This window comes from Salmo salar, chromosome 09, assembly GCF_965601325.2.
Source record: "Salmo salar chromosome 09, fSalSal1, whole genome shotgun sequence".
In the NCBI taxonomy this organism is placed as follows: Eukaryota; Metazoa; Chordata; class Actinopteri; order Salmoniformes; family Salmonidae; genus Salmo; species Salmo salar.
This window is the reverse complement of record NC_138299.1, coordinates 123840371-123847804: the sequence shown is the minus strand read 5'-3', so window position 1 is coordinate 123847804 and position 7434 is coordinate 123840371.

The following is a 7434-nucleotide window of genomic DNA, read 5'->3' as shown; positions in this document are numbered from 1 at the left end:
TCTAAAATGACCTAGCTAATTGAGCAAACTTAATTCCCTATTAATTGGTTCCAGGCCTGGGAAATGGTTAGCGATAAAGTAGGTAGCAAGCTGTCTACAGAGGCTGTGGAGTGGGTGTGGTCATGCAGGGTTCTGTGTTTTCTTGACTCCTCAATTCATTTTTCTCGGTTCCTTGCACCCTCTCACCACAAAATCCATTGGAGAACAAGGTACAAGGGGAGGGACTTTGGACCTTCTCAAATACGGTTGAAAAGGAGGCGAGGCGATAGGATGCGCGGAACCACAAAGACAAATTGAGATAGAGCCCCAGTGTAACGTTCACCTTCCTCTCCCGTTCCTTTCTGCTGATGAGACTCAATACGAAGCAGCTGGCCTCCTTGTCGTTGTGTCCTTGGGTACTAAAGTCCTCTGCTTTCGCTGAGCTCTAAAATGAGGCCCTAAAGACCAAATGATTAGCTCATTTCCCAACCATGTAAATCCTCCCACGCACACACACACACACACACATTATTAGTCAATGAGATTCAAACTCATTTCCATAAACAGTCAAACCGAATGATCATTCTAGTTGTGCCCTGGCTCTGACACAAAACGTTGAGGTAACTGATGGACAAAGAGGATGGTAGGAATGGGATAGATAAAGTACAGGGGAGGGTTCACGATAAGGATGTTGGGTGGACCAGAGAGACTTCAAGAGCAGAACTCCAACAGCGCAGCATAGGGGATAATGTTTATAGAGAGCCTGTAACCCTCAGTCACTGTCTGAAAGCAGATACACTGGACACTGCCCACCCCTATAACTCTCACTGACTGTCCAAGGTAAGTCCATAGGACACTGTCAGCCCTGCTCCTACAGTCTAATCCTTCTCTTCTCTCCACAGCGTGCTCCCAGGCCCAAAACCCGTAACTCTCCTCCTGCAGTTCCAGTAGTGTGCACTATGTGGGGCTTTGTTTGGCCCAATGTGTACCCTGGCCTTAGTAACCTATCTCTGTGTTGTTGTCTGTGCCTGTGGTCATCTGTTTTCAATCCAGTGTTGGTGTAATTGTGCTTGTTTAGCATGACACCCCCTCACCCCCCTAACCCTCCCCCACACCTCCTGTACACCTCCACCCCTCACCAGCTGCCTGACAGATTTGAGGGATGCTCTGCATTCCTGGGGGCATGAGTGGGAGTGTGATCCCTCCCTTTTCCCCTTCTCCAACACACATTGAGACGTGTGTGTCGGGGTTTGTGTGTCAGGAAGTTATAGATGGTGGGTTTGAATGCGTGAAGGAGGGTGTTTGTCTGTTTGGTATTATGTCAAGTAAAAGTGTCCCACACCTCGAGTACTTCCCCTCCCCTCCAGCCCTCTCCCACCCATCACCAGGTCTTTAGCAGGCTGATAACAGAGCCCAAAAACTCCACAGAGCCAACCACAAGAACTGACCCCAAATCAGCCATGCCAGAGAGGAGTAACAGAGGAGAGAAAGAGAGAGGGGCAAAAAGGAGGAAAGACAGAGAGAACGAGAGGAAAAGCAAGAGAAAGAAAGTAGTGAGGTGAAAGCTAGGAAAGAATACTTCTCCACTAAGTATGATGTCATGACTTTGGCTCTCTAGAGCGTGGAGGGAAGGTCCTAAAGGGGAGTTGATATCTTGGCAGAAAAGGGGACTGAAATCCGAGTGACCCCGACTAAAATTGAAAGCGGTTGCGAATCCTCTGGAGGGCCGAAGTTTTTGCGATCCAGACTCCGCTCCCAGTTCCCACGACACCAACCGACCTCCACTTCTCTTTTTTTATCCACTTCCCCTCTATTTTCTCTTTCTTTCTCTCATTCTTTCGTTGGTCCCCGTGCCTATAAATGGGAAGTCTGGTGATATTTAGGACCGCCGGCCATGACCAGTCACACTTAAAAAGGTAAAATGAAGAGGGGGATGGTTTCACTGGGTTGGAGTAGAAGATGCGTATAAAAAGCAGCCTTGAGAATGCTAAAATGGCCATGAAATGGAAAATACTTTTGCTGGATGATTTAGGAGATGGTGAGGTGGCTAGACTACACCATGTCCTTTGACCCCTCTTTTCTTCCAAACACTTCCTGGTATGTGGCTCTATTCACTGATGATTTGTTTTTGTGAAAGTGTGAGAGAAAAACCGAGAGCAGTATGATGATGAAGGGAATGTGTGGAGAAGGGAAAGTGTTGTCAAGGAAATATGTCGGGCAAAGTGTTGATGGGTTTATACATGTTTATAAATCGTTTATCAGTCGTTCATCCCTCTGAGGCCATGAGAACCTCTCAAGCATAAAACAAGATTGACAAGATATAAGATATGTAATGTCAATATAATAATAACAATATATGCCATTTAGCAGAAGCTTTTATCCAAAAGTGACTTAGTCATGCATGCATACATTTTACGAATGGGCACCGGGAATCGAACCCACAATCCTGGCGTTGCAAGTGCCATGCTCTAACGAGTCCATGACGGTAAAGTGTTGCGAATGGGTATTCAGTGTATTTAACAGTATCCAATGAAATATGTGGCTATGCCTACACGAAGAGGTACAGTACGTACTTGTGTATGTTCTCCCAACCTCTTCATTTGGCACGCCCACTCTACGATAGAGTGCCATAACACATTTTCATCTGTATTTTAATGCAGACTGTATGCTAAATGCCTCCAGACTCCGTGTTACATCAGGGATAAGTTTATAACCTATTGTTACCTTGAGATGAAGACCAAATGGTCCTTGAAGGCTGTACATCTCCCTTGCCAGGACAACAGACCAATCAGGGCCTTGTATCTACTGCGAGTTAAAGCCAGGTGAAATCTGTGTGGTATTCCTCATGGTAGCCAAGTCAATGTGTGTGGTAAACTTTACAGGCAATTAACTATATTTATGACATTAGAGGAATGGGAGAGAGGTGTTCTCTCGAGCGAGCAGCAATTCACCTCCAAGGTAGGACTCTTCAGTTTGATGTCAAACCTGAGGGAAGTTGAGCTGTTTTAAGGTCATTTCAGTTGTGGTGAAACTGAACGACTTGGACTTTTGGCAGAAAGACCCTGTGTGTTACTGCGAGATACAATCGTCAGTGTAGAGGAATGTTTTGGTGGCGATTCAAATATGTAATTAACCGTTAGGTAAACAACGTTGTGCGTAGAGACTCAGAAAAAAGCTGAAGACATGCACATTTTTACTACAGTCAGTATTTCATTCTTATGGTTTCACCGGTAATGTGGAAACTGTGGTAATACTTTTCATGTAATGACATGATGAGATGAAATTAGGCCTATGAAACGCTGGCACCCTCTACCCATAATGCTTCTCCTCCTCCTCTCTTGACGTCTTCTCCCAAACACATGTCAGTTGCACCACTTAGACATAAACAAGGAAACACTCTGGAGCGAGGCATGAGTGGGGTAGACACTTTGTCATTTGCCAGCTATGATTACAAACCACGTCGAGCTATTTCGTTTGAGCCAATGAAAACAGAGATACCTGGGAGTTTACCTGGGAGGCGTGAGAAGCAACTACTCTCTCATTACCATCAGAGAAATGTCCATGGTGATCCTGCCTCAGGGAACAGATGCGTAATAGATAATGGTGCAGACATAATGGATGATTCATATAATGGATGATTCATTGCAGGCAAGACAACAAAGTTGACACTGGCACGGTCATGAGGCAACATACATTGAGCAACTCTAGAATAATTGTTTGTCTGCCTCATATGAATAATCAATGTTTACTGTTCAAAGTTAGTGCCGCTGGTTTGAACGTGACCATCTCTCTCTATGGATATGACCATGTTAGGTAACTGAAGTCGTCTAAGGGCTGGCTTTTATTTCCCTACACCTGGAGGGATGAAGCTTCGTCTGACACTTTTATTTGGCTGAATCATTTTGTGGTTTGAGCTGTCAGGGCCCACTGAAACCAGATGAGTCTCCCCAGGCCAGAGGCTCGGAGTGGGTCATTCACCATGGCTGTGGAGGTAGAGAGAGGATCCAACGCAGGGAGAAAGACGAGAGGCCTTTAAAGGTGTGCTGACAAAGGTATTATGAACAGGGAGACAATAAGGAAGTGTATTGTAACACACTATTCTCTCTCTGTCTCTTTCTGTCTCCCCCTCGGTCGGTAGGTCTGTTTGTCTGTCTGTCTCTCTCTCTCTCAGACACTCATGAAGTACACACATTCCAGACTAATGACACATCCTAGTAGACTACAGAGATATTTACAGAAATAGCTTCCCAGACACATAATCATAAACAGTATTATAAACAGCCACTCAGACACACACACATCCTAACCAACTCATAACCAACTCACAACCAACTCATACCCTACTATATCCCCGGTGAGAACAGGAGCTGTGCTTATGCAGCAAATGCCACTTGACTTGTTCCAGACACACACACAGACAGAGAGACAGAAACACACACACAGAGACATAGCCGCGGGAAGTAGAGGTGCTGTAGCTTCCCCTGAAAAATCGGGGTCAAATTATACAAAATGATAAGAGAGAAACACAGACCCACATAGTGTATGCCAGTGCCAGGACAGAGGGTGACAAACAGTTAGGGAATGTCTGCCACGTAGGGGGGCTTGAATCGAGGGCCCGCCTCCCATTAGTGGAGCCTGCTGTATTCAATTAGTGTGTATTCACCACATCATGAAAATAAATCTCCCTTTTCCTGACCTCTCGGTCTTCTAGCCCTATCTCTATCATGATGTAGTTAGTCACACATGTTGTCCTCTGTGGTAGAGCATGGCGCTTGCAATGCCACGATCGTGGGTTTGATTCCCGCTGTGGGCCACCCAACCGAGTAATGTTTGCATGCATGCAACTTTGGATATAAGTGTCTGCTACATGGTATATTATATAATACTTCTCCTTTAGGGGCTCTCCTATTGCCTGATGGGTTGTTGCTGTCTCAGCGATTAGAAAACACGACTGCAGACCGTCTTGATCTCCCGGACTCCAACATCTGTCACGAGTTTCTATCTCTCTGTCGGTCTCCCTTTCTCTCTCTCTGTTTCTTCATCCCAATGTTCCCATATCTGGTGAGATGGAGACAGGATCCCTGCATAGTGAGAGTAGTAATCAGCGCATTGGGTTCTTACTCGTCCTCGTATGACATCAGAGGGTGATGTCATCTGCCCAATTAGACACACAGTTTGAATTGTCTACCACAGCCCTCTCTTTTCCCCAAAGAGACCCTATAAAGAACACCACTTAATGTTCATTTTAAGCATACGGTGTGTGTGCCATTGGCAGGAAGGTGTGTGTGAGTGTGTGGGCGTCAGAAGTTGCATGTACTGTATAACTAATGATTCAGTACTTCTGATGTACTTTCCTATTGAGTTTCTATACCTTGGAACTGAGAGACGAAGGACAGAGATGATGTGCATAATAGTTTGGAGACACACTTAAGCCATCTTGATAAGCTCAGCCTTCACTAATCTGTCTGTCGCTATCTTTCCATCTCTCCCTCTTTCGCTTATTCTCTCAGTCTTTCTCCCCCCTCTCTCAAATCTGTTCACTCCTTCTCAATCGCTCTCCCCCAATTCCTTCCCTTCTTCCCTCTCTCCCTTCCTCTCTCCAGTCCCACACTAGAGAGGACGTGACAGTGTGAGAGGGATGGAGGCTGTTCATCTCTTCCCCCTAACCTTTCCCAGATTCATCCTTTCCTTTTGCTGACTGCAGCAGACCACTCCCCCCCCCCCCCCCCCCCCCCCACCTACAGTGTGTCAGTGTAGTGTGTCGAGGCCCCGTTGCTAATGTGTAGATTTATCCTCCTTGAGGTTTGGATCCCATGTGGGATGATCCCCTATGGCTCACCTCAACTCCAACATTTTCAGACACCGTTTAAGAGTGTGAGGGTCTTGAGGATGTGGAGAGAGGGGGGTTTAAGGATAGGGGGGGCAAACACTGTAACCGACACCAGCTGTGGCAATAGAACACAATTGGCTAAGCACTTCCTATACCCCTGTTGTCATAGCAACGGGTGAAAGGGAGGGCAAAGGGGTGATTTTGCTGACCTTGGGGGTCCTTGGCAACACACTGCTGGACGGTAAGCGTCGTCTTCTAGTCGCAATATGCACGGGGCAGGAAGTTGGGGGACTGTTTTCTAGGCCAAAGGCTACGACCATTTCCTGTTGTTGGTCTGGTCACTGCCTTCTCAGGCCTGGGGTCGATGGGCCCTGTGTTGGTTACTCTGCTCACTGTCAAAATATAGTGTTACCACTACAGTATGAGTCGCACAGAAGCTGAAACTGTTTGGGAAAGCCCATGTGTGCATTACACTCTTAGAAATAAAGGTGCAAGTTGGGAACAAATAAGATTCTTGAGAGCAATGCCATAGGGAACCATTTTAGGGTCTCTGAAGAACCATACACGTGACGGTTCTTTAAAGAACCGTCATGTATACTCCCTCTCCGGCGCTCTAGGTCACTAGGCTGCTCATGATGGCGCACACCTGTCACCATCGTTACGCGCACAAGCGCGTCATCAGACTCACCTGGACTCCATCAGCTCCTTGATTACCTTCTCTATGTATGTCACTCCCTTTGGTTCCTTCCCCAGGGGTTATTGTTTCTGTATCTGTTTCATGTCGGTGCGCTGTTCGTGTTTCTTGTCTGGTTCATGTTTGTTTATTTATTAAATGTATTCACTCCCTGAACTTGCTTCCCGACTCTCTGCGTACATCATTACAAGAGCCCTACAAAAATCCAGAATGAGACATTTTTATGGTCTTCAGGACTGGAATTGAATAGGGGGTTTTAAACCTTATTTGCATACATCCCAAGGTGCATTTTGAATGAATTTCGAGTTAACAGTACCACCTATGACTGTGTTTGCTAGTGACAGAGACATGGTTGTTGCATTCATTCATTTTCAGTTCTGTGGCTTTCACCAAGTGAGATCCTAAGTGAATGAGGGTGTCATTAAAATGTAATTATTAAGACAATACAATACATACTTCAAAAGGCCTTTTTTTGAGTGCCTGGTTTAAGCATAACACAGTGGACTGAAACTCATAGTTTACAGGCCACATCAGGCCTGCAAGACACATTATGTTGGCTCGCAAAGTGATGTGTAATTCCTATTCAGCCAAAGTTGGGATATCCAGCATTTAGAATTTTTATTCCACAGCAACCTGCATTCAGAATGACTGCCAGGGTCGGGAAGACTAAGATATGAGACTGCCTTAAACATATAAACTGGAACAACCATTTCTGTAACAGGTGCAATAAGTCCAAGTAACAGATTGGAATAGTTTTGAATAGTCCATCAATGTAAAAAACATATATATTGAAACAAACTATTCTAAAAATCAACCTGCAATAGCACATGCTGGGAAATATGATAATGATGGGCAAGGTTTTGGTTCAACTCTGGTTATTAACACCAACACTGAGCTTCTTTTACACGACTGCATTTTGAATCATCATGAT